Source organism: Hypanus sabinus, chromosome 18 (assembly GCF_030144855.1).
Source record: "Hypanus sabinus isolate sHypSab1 chromosome 18, sHypSab1.hap1, whole genome shotgun sequence".
Classification (NCBI taxonomy): domain Eukaryota; kingdom Metazoa; phylum Chordata; class Chondrichthyes; order Myliobatiformes; family Dasyatidae; genus Hypanus; species Hypanus sabinus.
This window is the reverse complement of record NC_082723.1, coordinates 51,894,942-51,920,106: the sequence shown is the minus strand read 5'-3', so window position 1 is coordinate 51,920,106 and position 25,165 is coordinate 51,894,942. Positions and strand designations below refer to the sequence as shown.

The 25,165-nt window shown below is 44.3% G+C and overlaps 1 protein-coding gene across 6 annotated transcripts in view; it reads right to left on the bottom strand.

The window, feature by feature from the left end:
* The window catches only part of fut7 (fucosyltransferase 7), a 114,210-nt gene that overhangs the window by 78,713 nt on the left and 10,332 nt on the right, over positions 1–25,165 (bottom strand). Inside the window, exon 1 of one of the 6 annotated variants that reach the window (XM_059943797.1) lies at positions 18,898–18,976. The exons of 4 other annotated variants lie outside the window; for them this stretch is intronic. The gene's annotated coding sequence lies outside the window, so the exon portion shown is untranslated. Of the gene's footprint in view, positions 1–10,808; positions 10,899–18,897; positions 18,977–25,165 lie in introns of those variants that run through there. One more of the 6 variants, XM_059943796.1, reaches the window with a different exon arrangement.

The window sequence follows — 25,165 nt, the reverse complement described above, 5'->3', positions numbered from 1 at the left end:
CCAGTTCACCCACAGTTCAAGGTGACAAGAAAAATTAACAGAGCACACTGCAGTCTCTTGCTTTGTTTGTTTGAAGCTGTGCCACTTCGGGGCAAAAACAATTGAATAGCAGAGAAAAGGCAGCCTGCTTCTTAAATGACTGTACAGTTTTGCTCTGAAACATGGACATTAGCGAAGAATAACCCTAGCACTCTCATTACATTTGAACATACAAACGTTTGAAATCTGAGAATAAATAAACCATCTATCCCCTTAAGCCAGCTCCTCCTCTAATAAAATCATGGCTGTCTTGTACCATTAAGTCAGTTTTTCTCCCTCCACAGATGCTGCCTGATATTTTGGGTATTTCTAGTACCCCCTTTTGTTTCAGATGGACTACATCCCAGAGTTCTGAATGAAGTTGCTGAAGAGATAGCAGATGCATTGGTTATGATCCTTCAAGAGTCACTTGACTCTGGCAAGGTTCCGGAGGACTGGAAAATTGCAAATGTCACTCCACTCTTTATGAAGGGAAGAAGGTAAAATAAAGGAAATTATAGGCCAGTTACCCTAACCTCAGTGGTTGGAAAAGTGTTGGAGTCTATTATTAACAATGAGGTTTTGGGGTACTTGGAGACTAATGATAAAATAAGTCAAAGTCAGCAATGACATAGGTAGGAAAAGGGAAGAGGTCCTGAAAAAAGACTACAGGAAGGAAGTTGAGAAGCAGGACCGCAGAAGTAGTAATCTCGGGATTTCTGCCTGTGCCACGCAACAGTGAGAATAGGAATAGAGTGAGGTGGAGGATGAATGCATGGCTGAGGGATTGGAGCAGGGGGCAGGGATTCAGATTTCTGGATCACTGGGACCTCTTTTGGGGTAGGTGTAACCTATACAAAAAGGATGAGTTGCACTTGAATCCCAGGGAGACCAATATCCTGGTGGGGATGTTTGCTAAGGTTACTGGGGAGAATTTAAACTAGAATTGTTGGGGGTGGGAACCAAACTGAAGAGACTGGGGAAGAGGGGGTTAGCTCACAAATAGAGAAAGCTTGTAGACAGTGCGAGAGGGAGGATAGGTAGGTGATAGAGAAGGGATATCAATGAGCAGATAGGGAAACAGATCCTGGAAAGGTGTAATAATAACAGAGTTGTCGCGATGGGAGATTTTAATTTCCCAAATATCGATTGGCATCTCCCTAGAGCAAGGGGTTTAGATGGGGTGGAGTTTGTTAGGTGTGTTCAAGAAGGTTTCTTGACACAATATGTAGATAAGCCTACAAGAGGAGAGGCTGTTCTTGATCTGGGTATTGGGAGATGAACCTGGTCAGGTGTCAGATCTCTCAGTGGGAAAGCATTTTGGAGAAAGTGATCATAATTCTATCTCCTTTACAATAGCATTGGAGAGAGATAGGGATAGACAAGTTAAAAAAGCATTTAATTGGAGTAAGGGGGATTATGAGGCTATCAGGCAGGAAATTGGAGGCTTAAAGTGGAAACAGATGTTCTCAGGGAAAAGTACGGAAGAAATTTTGGCAAATATTCAGGGGATGTTCTTGTAGAGTTCTATATAGGTACGTTCCAATAAGACAGGAAAATTACGGTAGGGTACAGGAACCGTGGTGTACAAAGGCTGTAATAAATCTAGTCAGGAAGAAAAGAAAAGCTTACAAAAGGTTCAGAGAGCTAGGTAATGTTAGAGATCTAGAAGATTACAAGGCTACTAGGAAAGAGCTTAAGTAGGAAATTAGGAGAGCCAGAAGGGGCCATGAGAAGGCCTTGGTGGGCAGAATTAAGGAAAATCTGCCAAGATATTCTACAAGTATGTGAAAAGCAAGAGGATAAGATTTGAAAGAATAGGACCTATCAAGTGTGACAGTGGGAAAGTGTGTATGGAACCGGAGGAAATAGCAAAGGAACCTAATGAATACTTTACTCCAGTACTCACTATGGAAAAGGATCTTGGTGATTGTAGGGATGACTGAAAAGCTTGAGCATGTAGATGTTAAGAAACAGGATTGCTGGAGCTTTTGGAAAGCATCAAGTTGGGTAAGTTGCTGGGACCGGATGAAATGTACTCCAGGCTACTGTGGGAGGTGAGGGAGAAGATTGCTGAGCCTCTGGCAATGAACTTTGCATCATCCATGGGGACAGGAGCAGTTCCAGAGGATTGGAGGATTGCGAATATTGTTCCTTTATTCAAGAAAGGGAGTAGAGATAACCCAGGACTTGGTGAATATCATGCCTGGTGAATATTTGGACTGGTGAATACCAGGCCTAGTGAATACTGAGTCTGAGGACTACCAGGTTTTGTCATAATATTCACCAGATTCCCTACTCATCAGGCCAGATATACACCAGACCAGATACTCACTAGACCTAATATTTGTGTTGCTTTGTGATTGTGCAGCTTTCACTGAGTGAAGCCATTCATTTTATTGATCACCAATTCTGCTCATACTCTCCGAATCTCATTTTCCTGCTTGAGTTTAACCAAGTGCATGTGGAGGGGCTTGCACTGGATTTTTTAAAACACAGAAGGAATATTTAAGTACATATATGCATTTTGGCCTCTACTGTCAAATGCTGCAAGGCGGTGAAATCTCCGGGTTTGAGAAGGCAGTGTTTACAATGAACAAGTTCCTGCCAGATGTATGGTACGGAACATTCTGGTTGGTTGCTTCAACAACACTTTGATGACACAAAGGTTGGAGGTGTTGTGGATAGTGTGGAGGGCTGTCAGAGGTTACAGTGGGACATTGATAGGATGCAAAACTGGGCTGAGAAGTGGCAGATGGAGTTCAACCCAGTTAAGTGTGAAGTGGTTCATTTTGGTAGGTCAAATATGATGTCAGAATATAGTATTAATGGTAAGACTCTTGGCGGTGTGGAGGATCAGAGGGATTTTGGGGTCTGAGTCCATAGGACGCTCAAAGCAGCTGCGCAGGTTGACTCCATGGTTAAGAAGGTGTATGGTGTATTGGCCTTCATCAATTGTGGAATTGAATTTAGGAGCCGAGAGGTAATGTTGCAGCTATATAGGGCCCTGGTCAGACCCCACTTGGAGTACTGTGCTCAGTTCTGGTCGCCTCACTACAGGAAGGATGTGGAAACATAGAAAGGGTGCAGACGAAATTTACAAGGATGTTGCCTGGACTGGGGAGCATAGGTTGAGTGAACTTGGCTTTTTCTCCTTGGAGCGAAGGAGGATGAGAGGTGACCTGATAGAGGTGTACATGACGATGAGAGGCTTTGATTGTTTGGATAGAACCATAGAATATTACAGCACAGAAATAGGCATTTTGACTCTTCTTGGCTGTGCCGAAACATTTTTCTGCCTAGTCCCACTGACCTGCACCTGGACCATATCCCTCCATACACCTCTCATCCATGTATCTGTCCACATTTTTCTTAAATGTTAAAAGTGAGCCCACATTTACCACTTCATCTGGCAGCTCATTCCACACTCCCACCACTCTCTGTGTGAAGAAGCCCCCACTAATGTTCCCTTTAAACTTTTCCCCCTTCATCCTTAACCCATGTCCTCTGTTTTTTTTTTCTCCCCTACCCTCAGTGGAAATAGCCTGCTTGCATTTATTCTATCTATACCCACCATAATTTAGTCAGAGGCTTTTTCCCAAGGCTGAAGTGGTTGCCACAAGAGGACACAGGTTTAATGTGCTGGGGAATAGGTACAGAGGTGATGTCAAGGGTAAGTTTTTCACTCAGAGAGAGGTGAATGCATGGAATGGGTGGCCAGCAACAGTAGTGGTGGTGGATATGATAGGGTCTTTTAAGAAGCTTTTAGATAGGTACATGGAGCTTAGGAAAATAGAGGGCTATGGGTAAACCTAGCAACTTCTAAGGTAGGGTCATGTTCAGCACAACTTTGTGGGCCGAAGGGCCTGTATTGTGCTATAGGTTTTTTATGTTTCTATGTGGTTTCTGTGAAGGGAAATCTTACCTGACAAATCTTTTAGAGTTCGTCAAGGGAGTAACAAGCAGGGTGGACAAATGAGAGGCCCTGGATGTCATTTACTTTGATTTTCAGAAGGCATTTGATATGGTACCCCACATGAAGCTGCTTAACCTGATGGAATCCCATGGCATTACGGAAAAGGTACTGACATGGATAGAGGAATGGCTGACAGCGAGTGGGAATAAAGGGGGCCTTTTCACTTTGTTTGTCAATGATTTAGATAATGGAATTGATGGCTTTGTGGCAAAGTTTGCAGATGAATCGAAGATAGGTAGAGGGGTAGGTAGTGCTGAGGAACCAATGCGATTACAGAAGGACTTAGAAAAATGGGAAGAACGGGCAAAAAAGTGGCAGATAGAATACAGTATTGGGAAATGTATGTTAATGCATTTTGGTAAAAGAAAGAATATTCAAACACCAGAGGTGCAAAGAGACTTAGGTGTCCTCGTGCAAGACTTCCAGAAGGTTAATGTACAGGTTGAGTCTGTGGTAAAGAAGGCAAATACAATGCAGACATTAATTTCAAAGGGAGCAGAATATAAAAACAAGGAGATAATGCTGAGCCTTTATAAGACACTAGTCAGGCTGCACTTGGAGTATTGTCTTGGAGTTTTGGGCCCCATATCTCAGAAAGGATGTTTTGTCATTGGAGAGAATCCAGAGGAGGTTCACAGGGATGATTCCGGGAATGAAGGGGTTAACATATGAGGAGTGTTTGGCAGCTTTGGGCTTGTACTCTCTGGAATTTAGAAGAATGTGGGGGGTATCTCATTGAAGCCCACCAAATATTGAAAAGTCTACATAAGGTGGATGTGGAGAGGATGTTTCTTATGGGGGAGGTGCCTAGAACTAGAGGGCACAGTCTCAAAATTGAGGGGTGACCCTTTAGAACAGAGGTAAGGAGGAGTTTTTTTTAGTCAGAGAGTAGTGAATCTGTCTGCAACAGACAACTGTGGAGAACAAGACAGTGGGTATATTTAAAGTGAAAATTGATAGTTTCCTGATTGGTCAGGGCATCAAAAGTCATGATGAGAAGGCAGGTGAATGGGGTTTAGTGGTATCCAGGATTAGCCATGATGGAACAGCAGAGCAGACTCGATGGGCTGAATGGCCTAATTCTGCTCCTATGTCTTATGGTCTAAGATGCTGGAAACTGGAGTAACAAACAAACTGCTGGAGGAACTCAGTGGGCCGAGCAGCATCTGTGAGGGGGAAAGGAATTGTCAGTGTTTTTAGTCAAAACTCTGTATCAGGACTGACAACGGAGAAACAAGATGGCTGTACAAGGAGTGGAAGAGCAGTAGTGAGACAAGAGTCTGAGGGGGTCAGAGGACTGAGAAGAGATGTAAGATGACAGGCAGGCAGTGCCGGATAGAGGAAGGAAATGGAGATGGAACTGGGATACGGTGGCACATGAGTGTTAGATGGAAGTAGACAAAGAAAGAAAATGTATATAGAGAGGCATGTGGAGCGAGGTGGTAGGAGGGGAGTATGAACACTGGAGAGAGACTAGCAGGAACACAAAGACTACCCCTTTGTCAGTGCACCCTACTGAGGTAGGAACTTGCTAGTTACCATGTAAAACTATCAGAAGTGTGACAAACGAAATGTGGAGCAAGATCTTTCAACTTTCTGCACCAGTTGCAAGTCTCACTAGTCTCATTAGTCTCACTAGTCTCCTTTTGACTTTACCATATACGTAAAGCAGCTGAAACTCCAGACTGCTGAAGAGCAGCAGAGTCTGTATTGCTTTCTTTGAATTCGCTCTCAAGTGGCATTGTGTCTGCTGTGGGAGTTCTGACTCATTGAACAGGATCTTAAGAGGCAATACCTCTCCTTGCCATTGAGCCGAGGTTTAAAGGACGGGAACCTCATGCTGAAATGAGCTGTAGAGGAGTGGAATGAAATTTGTATTGAAGGTTGACCAGGAACTAGAATTTAGCTTTGAACAGGAAGGTTTGAAGGGCAGTTTAAGGAGCACAGTGATCGGAGTGCAGACTGCACAGCTGGTAGAGCTACTGACTCAGAGTACTTGAGACTGGGTTCTATCCTGACCTCAGACGTTGTCTGTGGGAAGTTTGCATGTATTCCCTGTGGGACAGTGTGGTTCCTCCAGGTGCTGCAGTTTTCCCACACTCAAAAAAACATGAGGACTGTAGCTTAATTAGCCATATTAATAGCCTTTAGTGTGTAGGTAAGTTTAGAATATGGGCAGAACTGGAGGTGATAGGGCTATGGGTAATTGATGGTTGGCATGGGCAGTTGACAATAGACAATAGGTACAGAAGTAGACCATTCGGCCCTTCGAACCTGCACCACCATTTTGAGATCATGGCTGATCATCTACTATCAATACCCGGTTCCTGCCTTGTCCCCATATCCCTTGATTCCCCTATCCATAAGATACCTATCTAGCTCCTTCCTGAAAGCATCCAGAGAATTGGCCTCCACTGCCTTCCGAGGCAGTGCATTCCAGACCCCCACAACTCTCTGGGAGAAGAAGTTTTTCCTTAACTCTGTCCTAAATGACCTATCCCTTATTCTCAAACCATGCCCTCTGGTACTGGACTCTCCCAGCATCTGGAACATATTTCCTGCCTCTATCTTGTCCAATCCCTTAATAATCTTATATGTTTCAATCAGATCCCCTCTCAATCTCCTTAATTCCAGTGTGTACAAGCCCAGTCTCTCTAACCTCTCTGTGTAAGACAGTCCAGACATCCCAGGAATTAACCTCGTGAATCTACGCTGCACTTCCTCTACAGCCAGGATGTCCTTCCTTAACCCTGTACACGATACTCCAGGTGTGGTCTCACCAGGGCCCTGTACAAATGCAAGAGGATTTCCTTGCTCTTGTACTCAATTCCCTTTGTAATAAAGGCCAACATTCCATTAGCCTTCTTCACTGCCTGCTGCACTTGCTCATTCACCTTCAGTGACTGATGAACAAAGACTCTTAGATCTCTTTGTGTTTCTCCCTTACCTAACTCTACACCATTCAGATAATAATCTGCCTTCCTGTTCTTACTCCCAAAGTGGATAACCTCACTCTTATTCACATTAAACGTCATCTGCCAAGTATCTGCCCACTCACCCAGCCTATCCAAGTTACCCTGAATTCTCCTAACATCCCCATCACATGTCACACTACCACCCAGCTTAGTATCATCAGCAAACTTGCTGGTGTTATTCTCAATGTTTATTTTTGCTTTTTGTGCTTGTATGATTTATTGTCTTTGTTGGTTTTGCACATTGGTTGTTTGTCCATCTCTGTGTGCAGTTTATTTATTTACTGAGATTTAGTACCTTCTGGCCAATGTTATTCTGATGTTATTGTCCAAATGGCCTGTTTTTGTGCTGTACCTCTCTATACTTCAAAGTTGCTGGTGCTGTCAAGCAATCTCTGAATTGCAAAACTCTTAGTTCTACGGGTGAGGTTTGAGATTATTCCCTGATGTCAACACTGAAAGCGTTAACCTGACTCAAAACCCCTGCTAGCTGGGGCGTCTGAGGAACCTCTGGCACTGCTGGGCTAATGGGAGCATTATGGTGAGTTGCTATTATCTGGAAGAAGCACACAGCTTGACTTGTCACTTTGTAAGTCTTACCATGTTCCTCTGCAAAGCCTCAAGCCTCTGTTGACCCGGATAAACCGTTGACTAGTCATTAGATTACAGTTAAATTGAAACTGCTGGGTGTTTGCAGCATGGTTAACCCACATGTGGTGATGCCAGTGCAGCCGAATTGATTTGATCATGAGCTGCAAGCAAACATTTGTGCAAAGTTTTGTATGTGCGATACCATCTTAAAGGCTGAAATGTGCAGGTCCCAGTAATACCTCCTCGTTCCTGTGCCAGTGAAAGTCAGGGTAACAGGATGCTCACTTCTACATTGCAACATGGTTTGATATACCTCTTACAGTTATTTCTCACACCACCAGATTCAGGAACGGGAGCCATTACCCCTTGGTCATCAGGCTCCTGACCCTGAGTGGGTAACTTCACTCACACCAATACTGAATTGATTCCACAACTTATGGACTCACTTTCAAGGACTCTACAACTCAATGTTTTCAATACTTATTTATTTTTGCTTTTTGTGCTTGCATGATTTATGGGCTTTGTTGGTTTTGCACATTGGCTGTTTGTCCATCTCTGTGTGCGGTTTATTTATTTACTGAGATTTAGTACCTTCTGGCCCATCGAGCCGTGACAGTCCGCAACCCCTGATTTAATCCAAGCTTTATCACAGGACAATTTTCAATGACTAATTAACTTACCAACTGGCATTCTTTGGACTGGGATTAAAAACCAGAGCACCCCGGCAGAAACCCATGCGGCTACACGGAGAACGTGCAAACTCCTCACAGACAACTGATCAACATTATTATTTAATTATTTATGGTTTTATATTGCTATATTTCTTCACTATTCTTGGTTGGTGCGGCTGTAACAAAACCCAATTTCCCTCGGGATCAATAAAGTATGTCTGTCTGTCTGTCAGTGGCGGGAATTGAATTCCAGTCACCTGTGCTGTTAAGTGTTGTGCTAACCTCTACCTTTTTCATTGACTCTGTTGCGTTTCTTTGTATTTTCTATGAATGCCCACTAGAAAATGAACCTCAAGGTTGTATATGATGTATACAGTATACAGTATACAGGTTGTATACAGTATATAATTTGATAATAACTTTGAACTTAGCTGCACTTCGAATTGAAATGGCCGAAAGAGAGGTAGCACAGGGGAGAGTTTGGGATGTTCCATTTCTCTGATACACACCACTATATTCTTGTGGAATAGAGGAGAGAAGTGAGACCGGAACTAAGGGACATAGCCTTAAGATTTGGCCTAGAGATTTCAGATGGAGATGAGGTGAAACTACTTTTCCCAGTGAGTAGTGAATCCATGGAATACTCCACCTAGGGAAGCAGTAGAGGCTACTCATGAAATATATTGAAAGCACGATTAGGTAAATTTTTGCATTGCAGGGGAATTAAGGGTTATGGGGAGAATGTGTGTAAGTGGAACTGAGTCCATGGACAGATCAGCCATGATCTTATTGAATGGTGGAGCAGGGCCAATGGGCCAGATGGCCGACTCCGGTTCTTATTTCTTTTGTTCTTATGTCCTCTGTGTCCTCTGCCAGGAAGATACTCAGAAATGGAATGGTGGAAATGTTGGAATTGGCATCAGGAACAACTTTCAGGAGTGAGTTACCTCATACGCTGGAGCGGTGCTACAGCCAGGGAACACAAGGCAACGGGAGGTGCTCTGGCACGTTGCTGGATTTCACACTGCAGATGAACGTGATCTGCTGCAACTCTCCCCACCTCACCCATACCTCACAGAGACCACACTGTGGCCCCTATTGTACCATCTACCCAAAAAGCCTCCTCAATGGCTCATGCCTTCACAGCAATGTACGTACGTACACACACACACACACACACACACACACACACACACACACACACACACACACACACACACACACACACACACACACACACACACACACACACACACACACACACACACACACACCCCGCCCCCCTTACAACAGGTAACTGTTCAGTGAAGTGAAGAGGAACCCTTCCAATTACGCACATTTTAGATCAGAGTGCTGTGTCCATTCCACATACAAAATGCTGGAAGAAAGTTCATTCTCCACAACTTCCACCATCTTCAACAGGATCCTACTACCAAACACATCCTTAATCACCACCCCCAACCCCACTCCCTGCTTTTCACAGGGATCACTCCTCCATGATTCCCTTACATGAGGTCTCAGCCCAAAACGTCAACTGTACTTCTTCCTATAGATGCTGCCTGGCCTGCTGCATTCTACCAGCATTTTGTATCTGTTCCATGATTCCCTTGTCTGTTTGTCCCTCCTAGCACCCTTGCAAGCTGAAGAAGTGCTACACCTGCCCATTCACCTCTTCCCTCTCCTCCATTCAGGGTTCCAAACAGTCCTTCCAGATGAGACAACACTTCACCTGTGAATTCGGTGTGGTTCTCTACTGTATGCACTGCTGCCAACATGGCTTCCTCTACACTGCTGAGACCCGGCATAGATTGGGTGACCACTGTTGAGAACCTTCATTCTATCCACAAAGATCAGGATTTCTGGGTGGCCAACCATCTTAATTTCAATCACCTTTCCTATTCTGACATGTCATGACGCCACTCTCAAGTTTGAGAAACAACACCTCATATCATATTTCATCTGGGTCACCGCCAACCTGAAGGCATAAGCATCAATTTCTCCAGCTTCCAATAATTCACCCCCCCACCTCTCCTCTTCTTCAATTCTCCTCTCTGGTTCCCCTCTTACCTCTTCTCCTCACCTGCCTATCATCTCTCCCTGGTGCCCCTGCTCCTCCCCTTTTTCCCATGGTCCACTCTCCTGCCCTATCAGATTCCCTCTTCTCCAGCCGTTTATATTTTCCACCTATCACCTCCTAGCTTCTCACTTCATATCTCCTGTCCCACCCATCTGGCTTCACCTATCACCTAATTTGTACTCCATCCACTCTCCCCAACACCCCCCCCCCCATTCTGTTTTCTTCCCATTTCCTTTCCAGTCCCGATGAAGGGTCTCTGCTTGAAGCATCGACTCTTTATTCATTTCCATAGATGCTGCCTGACCTGGTTCCAGCATAAACTGAGGTCTGAAAAGCAATCTATCGCTTTGGCAAAGCTGTTAGCCTGGATTTCCAGCCTCTGCAGTAAAGTGAAGAAGAACCCTCCCAATTACAGAGACCATTCACTGATATAAGTCAGAACCTCTGCTAAATTGGAAGATCAGGTATGCAAATATTCACTGAACATCAACCACGGTACTCACAGCGAAAGATGGCTTTTTGCACCTCAGTTCATGCTTGTCACTCTGACTAACAGTTCAGAGCAGTGTTCTCACAATGGTCATGTCATTTCCTTTTCTCCTCTATCACTGAGTCTCTGGTTTGTCACCTCCACTGTGCAGAGAAAATGGAGGAAGAGGAGGAGGATCATACCGTCTTCTAATGCACGTGTTAACAGCTCATCATGGTCAACAGAACTAACTAGAGGGATATCGTTCATGTGTGGAGACTCAAATGGAACGCCAGGTTGGTTAGGCCAGAAGGATGTGGAGGCTGGTGAGCCAACTTTCTGCACATGAGTACTACCAGGGTGTTGGGGGAGCCAACAAGTGAAGCCTACTGCCTGTGATGTCAAAGTGCAACGTCCGGCCTGCCAGACAGTATGCAATAGGTGACATGGAGGTCCACCTCCTCTCTCATTCAGGACTTCAGGCATCAAGAGTCCATCATTCTGCCCTGGATGTGGTAAGCATCTCAATGCGTGGACTTCCACAAGCAGTAGTTGATGAAAGAGGCACAGGCAAAGTCTTCAAGTCTTGGTGCCACCTAAGGTCGCTTCAAATGGAGTCCTGTCTAATGTTGCTTGGAAATAGATTAATCCTAAAATATTAGAAATCTTAAAATAAGAAGCATATTGGGAAACATATTATTCCCACATGGGAGTTAATAATCTGGATTTGTGCCGTTCTGTGTTTTGACAGCTGTTGTATGATTTGTATTGCAGCAGACACACAACCTGTTGTACTTCAGTCTTTGGAGACTTTGGCTAGCACTGGGAAATTTGGAAGTCCTATCTTTTCTCAGGATGTCTACTTCTCAGTCATTGTTCACTATTGTCTCTCAGTCATAGCCCACAGCTTGCTACCCCAGACTTCAGCTCATCAGCTCAGTATGTTACCATTATCAGCAAGCCCCCCCAGAGCTAGAGTTGCTCATAGACATCTAACGTGATCTGTTACTGTCCGGCCAGCTAAAAGGAAGCAACATGCTGCTGATCTGGCTGTGGCTACTGTGGGAACTGTCTTGATGCACTAGGACCAACAACCCCGCTAGGCCAGTTGTCACAAAGGTGGATTTCTTTTTATCACCAATGTAGTGTTAGAAATTTTCTTTTGTCCTTAGTCTTTTGACTATTTCTCTTATTAAAATCTTTTGCTTATATTCTCCAGTGTTAATAGTTTTGGAATTAGGGAGTCTTTTAAAATTAGGCATCGCATACTGTCCTGATCTTTAGTGCTCACTTGAAAGCAGACATGCCGTGGATGTTTATCCTTTGGGCATCAAACTCACTAGCATCTGACATTACTTTTCAACGAGGAAGTATGACATTGCACGGATAAAGTAGGTTATGCAGAAAGTGTGTGCAGAATGACAGGAGGGCTACCATTGCCAGCTGCTCGAGCTGTAGTTTTCTTAGTCTATGCAACCTTTTCCTGGCCCATATTGTAACAATGGAAATGCTAGAGCATGGCCTTGCATTGAAATTTAATGATGCATTTTGGGAAAATTATATATAGTCAATGAAAATAGACCTGTGGATCGGGCAGCATCCTTGGAATGAGAAACAATTAGTGTTTCAGGTTGTAGACCTTAGGTATGGAGAGACAAGAAACCTGATATTATCATAAAACCCATCAACAAGGTGGTGCCCTTGTGGTCTGGTGAACTGATTTCTGTTTTGCAAAAACAAAAACCTCAGCTGTCAACACAGCTGCCTCTTAATGAGCCATGATCCCACCATCACAGATGCTAATCCCAGCATACAGACCGCTCATCAGGCACTCCAGACCAGTTCAGAAGCAGGTGAAAACCTAGCTAGCAGGAGCCATCTCTGCTCTTCAAGACTGCTTTGAGCACCCTGACTGGCACATGTTTAGGGAGACTCTACCAACTTAGAGGAGTACACAGCATCAGTGACCAGCTACATCAGCAAGTACATCAATGACATCACTGTGTCCAAGACCATCACTACACACGTTATCTAGAGCCAAGGATGACCGTGGAGGTGCGTGTGCTGCTGAGGACCCGCCTTCAGAGCAGGCGACAAGGCAGCCCTATTAACAGCAAGGGCCAAACTGCCCCGGGCTATCAGAGAGGCAAAGCATGCACACACCCAGCCAATCCACAGCAACCTCCAGGACAGTAGTGACACGCGGCACATGTGGAAGGGCATCCAGGACATCACCAACTACAGGACAACATCACCTGATTGTGCGGGTGATGCCTCTCTCCCAGATGCGCTGAACAAATTCTACACTCGTTTTGAGGCAGAAAATGAGGTGGTGGCGAGGAAGTTCATTCCTCCTCCAAATGACCAGGTGCTGTGTCTCACCGTGGCCAATGTGAGGAGAACCCTGTGCAGGGTCAACGCACAGAAGGCTACTGGACCAGACAATATTCCCGGTAGAGTGCTCAGAGGATGTGCAGACCAGCTAGCAGATGTTCTCACTGACATCTTCAACATCTCCCTGAGCAGCGCCACCGTTCCAATGTGCTTCAAGGCCACCACCATCGTCCCCATGCTGAAGAAGTCTCCAGTGTCCTGCCTCAATGACTACCATCCCATTGCACTTACATCCATCATCATGAAGTGTTTCGAGAGGCTCGTCATGAGGCATATCAAAACCCTGCTGCCCCCCCCTCACCGGACCCCCTGCAGTTTGCGTACCGTCCCAACCGTTCAACAGACGATGCCATTGCCATCACCCTCCACATGGTCCTAACCCACTGGGACAAAAAAGACACATGCGTTCGGATGCTATCCGTAGACTTTAGTTCAGCACTCAACACAATCATCCCTCAGAAACTGATTGGAAAGCTGAGCCTACTGGGCCTGAAAACCTCCCTCTGCAACAGGATCCTAGACTTCCTGACTGGGAGACCTCAGTCAGTCCGGATCGGAGGCAGCATCTCCAACACCATCACACTGAGCACGGGGGCTCCCCAGGGCTGCGTGCTCAGTCCACTGCTGTTCACTCTGCTGACTCACGACTGTGCTGCATCACACAGCTCGAACCACATCATCAAGTTCACCAATGACACAACCGTGGTGGGTCTTAATAGCAAGAACGACGAGTCAGCTTACAGAGAGGAGGAGCAGCGGCTAACAAACTGGTGCAGAGCCAACAACAACCTGTCTCTGAATGTGAACAAAACAAAAGAGATGGTTGTTGACTTCAGGAGGGCACAGAGTGACCACTCCCCGCTGAACATCGATGGCTCCTCAGTAGAGATCGTTAAAAGCACCAAATTTTTTGGTGTTCACCTGGCGGAGAATCTCACCTGGTCCCTCAACACCAGCTCCAGAGCAAAGAAAGCCCAGCAGCATCTTCACTTCCTGCGAAGGCTGAGGAAAGTCCATCTCCCACCCCCCATCCTCACCACATTCTACAGGGGTTGTATTGAGAACAACCTGAGCAGCTGCATCACTGCCTGGTTCGGAAATTGCACCATCTCAGATCGCAAGACCCTGCAGCAGATAGTGAGGTCAGCTGAGAAGATCATCATTGTCTCTCTTCCCACCATTACAGACATTTACACCACATGCTGCATCTGCAAAGCAAACAGCATTATGAAGGACCCTATGTACCCCTCATACAATCTCTTCTCCCTCCTGCTGTCTGGGAAAAGGCTCCGAAGTATTCGGGCTCTCACGACCAGACTATGTAACAGTTTCTTCCCCCAAGCTATCAGATTCCTCAATACCCAGAGCCTGGACTGACACCAACTTACTGCCCTCTACTGTGCCTATTGTCTTGTCTATTATTTATTGTAATGCCTGCACTGTTTTGTGCACTTTATGCAGTCCTGGGTAGGTCTGTAGTCTAGTATAGTTTTTGTGTTGTTTTACGTAGTTCAGTGTAGTTTTTGTATTGTTTCATGTAGCACTGTGGTCCTGAAAAACATTGTCTCGTTTTTATTCTGACCTGTACCAGCAGTTATGGTCGAAATGACAATAAAAAATGACTTGACTTGACTTGACTTGAAATGAGTCCATTGTCTCCCAGGTCAATCTCATTTCCTTGGGAGATCTTCCCAGTGCAGCTTCAAGCCCCAGCTCATCACTGCCTGCTTCAACCCCCTGTCCAAGATCTCCAGGTAGGACTCTTTATGTAGACCCATTGTTTCAACGTGTCTTCCCCTAATGAAACTACTTCTTCCTGGAGTGAATACATCAGTTGCATGGAACCTTCCCTTTCCTTTCTGGATCTGTCTTTGTCTCATAGACTGCACTGTCTCATTCCACACCACTCTTACTGAAAGGGAGGTAAAATCCAAAATAATCCCACACCCTATTTTGTTCACCTACTGAATCAGGACTTTCAGTGTCAGAGACTATAGACTGAGCTATTGTTGGGGTGAAGAAGGTCAAATGGAATCAAGATAGGAACAGGATAGATAAATATAGCATAGAAACAGGTTGTTTAGCCTACAAAAACAGCACTGATTATCAAACACTCATTTACACTGACCCAAATTCAAGGTTATTGTCAAAGGCATAGATACAAAGGAATAATTGGCATGAAAATGGGCCATAAAAAATCAACACTAATCCCATTATATTTCATTTTCCCATCACATTCTCCTCCACATTTGCACAATTTCTCTGGTTATTCAGGTAGGATCAACCATTATTGCCTACAGATTACGTTCCTGGCAGTGCAGAACAAACATGGTTTGAATGACTTCTTTCTTTTTCTATGCCACCAAAGGCACAGTATTTGCAAAAGAAAAAAAACTGAGCAATTTCACCCCCGGAACAACTTCCTCTTTCACTACGACTTCGCTGTTTGAAGGCTGCTTCTCTACCAGCCTTTAAACCTCACTCAGTCTGCCGCTACCTAGAAATTAGCCACAGTCCCTCTCCTCTCACCCAGCCAAGGGGTGCATGACTTCCAACAAGATAGGCCTATCAATACACTGGGCCCAGAGTATCTGCAGTGTATTCTTAATCTATGGATATCTTTACTGTGGAGAAATACAAGTTACAAGTTGTAAAGTATGAAATGGATAAACTCAGAAACCTACACCTAGCATTTCCATCTGGAGATTGAAGTACATTTCTGTTTTTAAGCATGATATAGTTAAATATTGATTTCTCAAACATTGAGCAGTTATGGCTTGTTTTGTATAATTTGATAAACTGGACCAGACATTTGTTGCAACCCTCCTTTGAAAGCTTCGTGGGGAAATGGGACAGTGTTGTGCTGGGTGGAGGGACCACAGACCAACGTGGTCCTCCCGCAGTGCTGACTTTGGAATTAGTTGCAGAGCCACAGAGAGGTGCAGTGCAGAAGCAAGCTGCTTTGGCCCAGTGAGCCCATATTGATTGTCAAGCCCCGTGTTACGAGACGCTTCCAATCGCGCCACCTTCTGGGATTTTGACGCTCTAGAATCCCCAGAATACAGATAGCTGGCGTGGCCCCTTTAAGGGTTTAAGACGGTGCTGCTAACTGTTTTGGGTGCCAAGTATCAAGTATTAAAGGAACATCTAGCGTTTGTTTTGTGCTCAGTTCCAGTTTGCTACCGTGTCTTGAACCTTGCTTTGGATACCCTAGCTTTTGGGTCCAAACTATCCTTGTCAAGGACTCCTGTCACACCTCAATGAGCACTCATCCCATTTTGTTCTCTTCGTAGTGCCATCGACACCACCCCCCCCCCCCCCCGCCCACGGTTCTATCACTCACCCACACATTGTGAGCAATTAGCAGCACTCAATTAATTTAGCACAAGTAACCTAACGTTAACAACCTAAACATGCAGTGGGTGGTATGGTAACATAGTGGTCAGTACAATGCTTTGCAGTACCTGCAACTAGGGTTCAATTCCCACTGCTGCCTGTAAGGAGTTTGTACGTTCTCCCCGTGACCACCTGGCTTTCCTCCAAGTGCTCTGGTTTCCTCCCACAGTCCGAAGACATACTGGTTTGGGAGGTTAATTGGTCATTGCAGATAGTCCCCTGATTAGGTTAAGATTAAATCTGGGGATTGCTGGTTGGCCTGGCTCGAAGGGCCGGAAGGGCCTGTAGCTCAATAAATAAATAAACTGCACTAAACTTTGTTATAAGCACGATTAAACTGACAACCTACCAAGCAGCGTGCATTTAGGATGCTGAAGGAAACTGCCACACTCGGGGGAGATCCAAGTGGTGACAGAGAGGACTTGCTATGCCCTCAGTACTCAAGGTCAGGATTGAACCCGGATCACTGGAGCTGGGAGGAAGCAGCCTGTCTGGCTGCTCCACTGTGTGGCCCTTTCAAGGCAAATAAAACATGCTATTTTGTCCCCTTTGCCAGTAATTCTCTCCAAATCTTGATCAGTCTCCCCACAAGATCATACATTTCCGACATTGCACATTCATTGCCCTGTCTTCCAATTGCTCTATACTTTTACTACCACTAACCCCCGACAGTAATATAGCCAGGGCATTTCCCTTCCCCCACTGCACACACACTAGATGGACCAGTAACCGATTTACTGAATCCAGCCCCAGCTAAAGAGAACTAGGTGGAACACAAGGCAACAAACCGAACATCAATGTGGTCTTTGTCCCACTGCACCTATGCTCTTTCAGCACTTTTCGGCCTAAGTACAGTCCATGTTGAGGAAGAGTGGAGGATTATCATGGGCAGATGGATATAATCTCAAGAACATCCATTGACATCTAATCTCCAATTTCTGCCCACCACCAACTATATAATCGGTGAGACCCAGCATAGACTGGGGGACCGCTTTGGCCAGTGCCTTCGCTCTGTCTACAACAAGGAGGATTTTCTGGTGTCCAACCATTTTATTTCCACTTCCTATTCCCATTCTGACACACTGGTCACACTGCCTCCTCTATTGCCATGATGAGTCTCCTCTTAGGCTGGAGGAATAACACCTTCAAATTCCATCTGGGTAGCCTCCAACCTGACAGCACAAATGTCAATTTCTCCAACTTCAGTAATTTCTCCTCCCTCTCCCTACTCTAATTTTTCATTTCCCCTTCTGGCTCCCCTCTTAACCCTTCTCCTCTCCTCACCTACTCATCACCTCCATCTGGTGCCCCTCCTCCTTCCTTTTCTCTGATGGTCCACTCTCCTCTCCTATCACAACCCTTCTGGTTTAGCCACTTACCTTTTCTATCTACCCATTTCATCCTCCGCACCCCACCTATCTACCTACCCCTTCACCTGGTTTCATCTATCACCTTCCAGCTTGTACTCCTTAACCTCCCCCCACTTTGTTAGTCTGGGCTCTTCATCCTTCCTTTCTAGCCCTGGTGAGGGGTTTCAGCCCAAATTGTCAACTATTTAATCCTCTCCATAGATGCTACCTGACCCGCGGAGGTCCTCCAGCATTGTGTGTGTGTGTGTGTGTGTGTGTGTGTGTGTGTGTGTGTGTGTGTGTGTTACTCTGAATTTCTAGCATCTGCAGAATCTTTAGTGTCCATAACCAAGACTTGCCCGTCCCGCATTTTCAATTTACTGTCGTCGTTCCTGCCATCAAGATATATTTTGAAAATAGTTGTTTCTGACATTCGTAACATACACCGAAATTTCAACTAGGAAATTTGACAAGCATAATTTACTTATACATTCTGGCTGTTAAATACAAAAAAAATCTCATTCTGCATTATAACTGCTATACATTTGTTTTCTACCTCTATAGCAGTCAGCCCTGCTTTAATCCTTCATATCTTTTTGAACTAGCATGATCGGGGTTTACCAAGTATCTTTAGTCCCACTCCAGTCTTTTTGCTTCTAACCACAATTGTAAATTAGAGTTGTTTCAGCTGCCCTCCAACAGCTGATATTCACAAGAGGGGAAACACCCCTGGTCTGCATTGAATTCTTAGACATCACTCCATCATTACATAAGGTACAATACAAACTCCCGGACTTAATGCACAGTTCAACACGTTCAGACCTTAATCACTGCCCCCATGTTTCTCAGAAAACCGGTGCTGGTAATGATTCCATTGTTGCCATTTATGCGGTACACATAAATAAGCATGGTGTCACATGATGTGTGCGATCATTGAATGCGCTTCGAAGAATTTGAAATAAACCTTGTTGACATAATGCCCACCTTAGTGTCTATGAGTTTCTTCATGCTTGCATCAACAATTAGGCAGAGGTAGTAAAGCCATATAGAAAGCATCCTTTGCTGAAGGCAGTAACTCTCAACTAAACAGCACAATCTGTTTACAAGGAGATATCAAGATTTATACCATGTGACACAATCTACTTCTTGATTGTATGATACATGTATGTATCACTTCTTTGCTTCCCTTTTAGAAAGGAAATGAACTAATTCAAGTTACTTATGAAGTTACACAATCATTTAACTAATAAACAGCCATAAATTTAGCCAATTATGAATTTTCTCCATCCCTGCACTCTGATCTCTTTACTGCAGGCTACACTCAGCATCCCTGAAACATTGACATGCAAGTATAATTCGTTTTGGTGGATCACTTCCGCCAGGAAGGCCTTGTACGCATCTGCTCTCACAATCTCTACTACAATTTTGAGGCACAGCTGATTCTGCAGAAACTGCAATCTTGAGCAACGTCACTGGAGGAACTCAGCAGGTCAGGCAGCATTTACGGAAGAAAATAAACCGTCGGCATTTCAGGATACGAAGGGTCCCGACCTGAAACATTGACTTGACTTTCATCCATGACTGAGAAAATGCACTTGGTATACTTGTGACTCTATAGTTGTGCGCCCTGATTAATACTCTTCACTCTTACTGCAAGCTGGCATCTCAGGATATCAATTACCATCATTTCCAAATGAACTCTCTTCAGTTCCCTCACTGCATCTTTTCCATCAAATCACTTTTTAACCTCCTCCCATATTCGACTTTCACTCCCTGGCTTTCTCAGCCCAAGCTCCACCACTCCTGTCACGTGGCCTATTGTTTCTTGCCATGGTAGCGTAGCGGAGAGTGCGATGCCATTACAGTTTGCGGTGTCCTGGAGCTGGGAGTCCAATTCCAGTGCTGTTCAGTAAAGAATCTCTGTATATCCTCCTTGTGGAATCCATGGGTTTCCTCCAGGGTCTCTGGTTTCCTCCTATAGTCCAAAAGACTTACTGAGTAGGTTAGTTGGTCATTGTAAATTGTCCTGTGATTCGGGTTTGTTGGGCCAGCCTGCCTCGAAGGGCTGGGAGGGCCTACTCTGTGCTGTATCGCAAAATTAATAAAAATAAGTACACCTCAGTCACCAGAGCTGTCCGTGTTTGCTGCACTCTCATCCCAGGCTGTGCTTTGTTCGTTTATTCCATTGTTCCAGAGCGTGCAGCTGCACAGCCAGTAGAGCTGCTGCCTCTTGCACAAGAGACCTGGGTTCAGTCCTGACCTTGAGTGTTGTCTGTGTGACTAAAACAAAAACTTCACCCCACCTTAAGTGTTTCTTCCCCTAGGCAGTTCATCCGATCAACCACTCTAGTTAGCCACCCCGCCCACCTCTGTTATCTCACACTGACTGCACTGTACCCGAAGTTCTTTAAACCATTTTTATATTGCTGTTTACATTGTAAGTACACACTGATATTTATGTATTTATGCACGTTTTATTCCTTCTCTATACTTTAACTTCTAACTTACTTTTTACATAATTCTTTATTTTTTATAGTTGTTGAACGTTGTTGATTTTGTTGCAAGTCATGCCAATGTACCACAACAAGTCCCTAATACATATAATGTATATAGTGATAAAGCTGATGCTTGATCCTTCTCCCGAAGACTGAGAGGGTTCCTCCATGTCTCCACAACGTGCTAGTTGGTCATATTTGGCTGTAAATTGTCTCTGGTCTGTAGGTGAATGGTAGAATCTGTGCAGAGTTGATGAGAATGTGGGGAGAGTGAAGAAAAGATTGATGCAGAGTTAGTGTAAGTGGATGGTTGATGGCCAGCATGGACTTGATGGGCTGAAAGGACTATTTCGATGCTGTACGGCTCTGAGGTTCCAACAGTTTCTTGAAAACCATTGAACTGCTGCTCATTTCTGTAACTCTGTCTGCAGCGGTGTTCTGTAGTGGCATCTGCAAGCTGCAGACTCCTCTGTGAGTCACAAACTCACCTGAGAAGTAGTCTGCCTGGGCGAGGCCAGTGCGCCATGAACTGCGGCTCTGCAGCTCCCCACTGTCCGAGGAAAGTGGCAAATGCAGAGGGGTATGAGTTGAAACAAGGCAAAGGAATGAACAATAGCTAGAGGGACACTGAGAGACATGAAAGAAGAGAGGCATCCCAAAGGATATGATACCCCCATTCCAGTGAAGCATCACTGAAGTGTAGCTTAACAATCAGGAGACCAATCACTTCCTCTTAGTTAGATCAAATTGTGAACCTGGAAGGTGATAGATTCAGAGAGGACAGCAAGAGGCCCTCCTGCCCATCATCTCCTTCCTGACTTATCAAATACTTTCTGTATTTAAACTCACAGCACTTGGACAGTAGCCTAGTTGAAAGATGTTGAGTTACTCACGCATTCTGGGAATGTATGCCTACTGATCCATCAGGTAGCAGGATACATTGTAAGAAAAGGCATGCAATGCATCTTCCTTCCCCAGCCCGTGCCCAGAGAATAACAGAGCAGAGGGGTTTTGCTGAAGGCTTGCTGGATGCTTGTGTACCTTTCTGATCACTGCATTAGAGGAAAGAGGCCTTTGAACAGAGGGAGAAGGGGGAGAGGAGATCTACAGGGTGCCATGAGTAGAGAGGAGGGAACGCTCTGAGAAAGTGAGGAAAAGCCGCTTATTCAAAATGGGTGAATCGGGTGTTGAGTTCAGAAAGCTGTGAAGCGCCTTGTTAAGGAAGCTGATGCTTGCCCTTGAGGATATGTTGGGCTTCATTGGAACAGTGCATGAAGCCAAAGACAAAGAGATCAGAGTGAGAGCAGGATGGAGAGTTAAAGTGATGGGTAACTAGAAGCTCAGTGTTAGTCCTGCAAGCTGGAAAGTGGTGCCCTGCGGACCATTGTGGCCTAATCTGTGTTCGTTTTTTCCACCATAGAGAAGAAGCACATCATGAGCTAAATGGAGTGGTCTAATTTGGAAGAAGTGCAGGTGAAGTCTTTGAGACCTGGAAAAAGAGAATGGAAGAGGTTATATAGGAAGATACCATTAGAGATTGGAGTGGGTATTGATGGAGGTAGAAAGGTAAACCTGCTTGTCCTCAAGATTGATGAAAAGAAGAACAAGAGAAGATGGATCAGGTGGTAGTATTATGTGTTAGATAACCAAAATTCTAAATTCATTGAATATGGAAGATCATGGGGTGGAAGATGAAGACAACATTTCCCTTGTTCTGGGCAGGGAGAGTGAGTTTATGAACAGAACGGTCCAGAAAGGGAAGAGAAGCTACTATGAGTATGGTAGGGAGGAAGACAGGACTGAGGAAAATAGAAAACCTCATTTGGAAGAATCAAAAAGTAGAACGGAATGAGCACTTTAACAAGATGCAAGGAAGTGAAGTCAACACGGCTGTGGCAGTCTGTGGGTTTCTATAGGTTACGGTCAAAACCTCAACTATTGAGAAAGAGAGAGAGAGAGAGGGAAGTTGATAAAGGGAAGGGAAACAAGTGGGAAATGTGCAAGTGGGAAAAGGGTGATGGCACTTTCTAGTCTGCACTAGACAGGACATGACAGACACCATCAATATTGCTCTGGAAGAAGTGGTGAAGAAGGGAACAATACTGAGGAGGACTGAAACAAGAACACTTTCACAGACCCTTCAAAGGCACTCATCTCCTCCGCCTTCCCCACTACCAATCTCAAATGAATCTCAAGGTAGTACATAGTGCATATATAGCATCTACTTAGTTTACTTTGAACATCGATTCATAAACCTTCCCTTTTGTTCCTCTTTAGTGCGAGTTAGAATTTGTATGATCTCACATTTCAGTTCTGGTAAGGGGCCAACCATTTAATCTCTGACTGCTCCTCTCTTGACGGGTGATGCCCTTCCTGCCGAGTCAATTCAGCATTTTTTGGTTTCATTCCAGAGCTCCAGTATCTACAACGTTTGCTGTAATAAGTGCCAAGACTGCACTTTTGTAGAGAACTTCAAGAATCTGCTTTATTTTGCACTTCAGTTAAAGATCACAGCCAAAGGATGTTTGGCTGTTTCATTTAAAGCAATGATAGCTATCTGTTTATATCTGATATCCATCATTTATAAGTCATAAATCCCACCCATTGGCATAGATTTCAAAGAGTGGGAGGGCTTGGGGTTACTGGTTTCCAGGAGACCAGGGGTGGATTACAGTGTTGTAGATTTTGAAAGATATCTGAGAGAGATTTTTCCATTGGCTTTGAAGTGTTTGACTATTTCCTGAAAGATAAATGCTTATATTTCCTTTCACCCCCTGCAGATAGATAGTAAAATCATGTTCTTTTGCACAGAAAAATTGCACATATAAGTAGTTTCTGTCTCCTGTCAGTTTGTTTTACGGGCTCGAATAGCTGCACTTCACTATTTACACACAGCAAGAAATGAGTACGTTAGTGCACTCCTAAATATGAGAAAACCTGCAGATGCTGGAAATCCAAGCAACACACACACAAAATGCTGGAGGAACTCAGCAGACCTAACCAAGGTCCTGATGAAGGGTCTAGGCCCGAAACATTTTTACATAGATGCTATCTGGCCTGTTGAGTTCCGCCAGCAACTTGTTAGTGCACTCCTTCCCCCTTTTATCCAGAACCAGTTTAACAATTGCAGGTTTTACCAAAGGAAGTCTTGATCAAATCTACAAGTTTTATTCAAAAACGTTCTCAATCAGGGATAACTTTTTGCCCAGGAGAGCCCTTCTACAAGATTCTACCATAGGTTCTTTCACCTCAGCCAGACTCACCTCAATGTACAGTACTTTCACATCCAAAGAATACTTTGGACCATGCATGGCTCATCGATACTGCATTGGAAATTCAGCTTTAAGGTATGGACTTGGACCTGTAGCTTTCTGGTTCGGAATAAAGAGTTGTCAAGGTGCCTCAGCTTACAGAATAGCTACAGTCTTCTTCACGCGAATAAGTTGCAGACACAAATACTCTTCAGCTGCTTCATCATGTAACTGCTCTCCACAATCGTTCACAGCTGCCTAGTGTGGAGCTGACCACAATAATATCATTTCACCACCTCCCCCCGTTGACACTCAAGTTTTCCCCAAGCTGCACCCTCTGTCATTAACATATCACAGCCAAGAATGAAGTCCCACGGATTTGACCCTTTTGAAAATAACATGTAGAACTCTTCCACTGATGCCCTAACTTCCTGCCTCTGATAGGCAGACTTCGATACAAATAACTCATTCTACAAACCTCCTGCAGTGGAAAGATAATCTGTTACAAACACATCAAAGTTTTCAATCCACAGATTTTTCTAGGCTATGGAGCAAAACTTCAGAGACTTTTTTGTCAAATTACTAAAATTCTGATGAGACCATAAAGCTGACAATCGCATGTTACGAGCATACTTCTGTATAAATATTACTGACTTTTAAATAAACTTAGCTTTGTTAACAGAGATATTTTTAAAGTCAGTATTTGAAGTCATGTTACTCTCATTTGGTGCATTAGAACTTCACAATTTTCAATTATTTTTGCAAAAAGCACCTTTTATTGTTTGTTAATAACACAGCAGTAATCTTAAATAAATGTGAACCTAACTCTCAAATCTGCTCTGTAGCATTAGCCTTATTTCAAATGATAGCACCCTTGCCTTTTTGAGAAAGTGTAAAAGTTCATCTTTCTCTAAGTCAGGGGCTCCCAAACTCTTTTTATGCCATGCAGCCCTACCAGTAACTGAGGTGTCTGTGGCCCCCCAGGTTGGGAACCCCTGCTCTAACTAGAACACACAAACCCAAATGTACTCTCCCCATTGCACGGAGTATCTGCTGCTTTTTGGAAGAATGATGAGCCTGAAATAGCAGTCCATGTAAATAAGGTAATTAAGAAGGGATAAGAGGATTTTATTTTACTCGGCATATTTGGGCAAAGATATCAATAGAAGCATATAATATGCTCACAATTTGTACATCTCTAATCATTATCCTACAATAAGAGTGCTCAAGATTAGAGATTGTTTGTCATCATTCCTCAGTACACAATAATAAAGGAAAACAAAATGATTTTTACTCCCGATCCGATGCAGCATTAAAACAACACACAATTAGCATAAAAAATGCAATGAATATCAGAATAAAAGTGATCTTATAAAACACAAGATTGAGTGTGACATATATACATTAGGTTAGCTTATATACATAGACAGACTGTACATGCATAAAGTGTTGCTAGGTGCAGGAGTACCTGTACATAAGGTGACTCTGAAAATACTGATAAAGTAC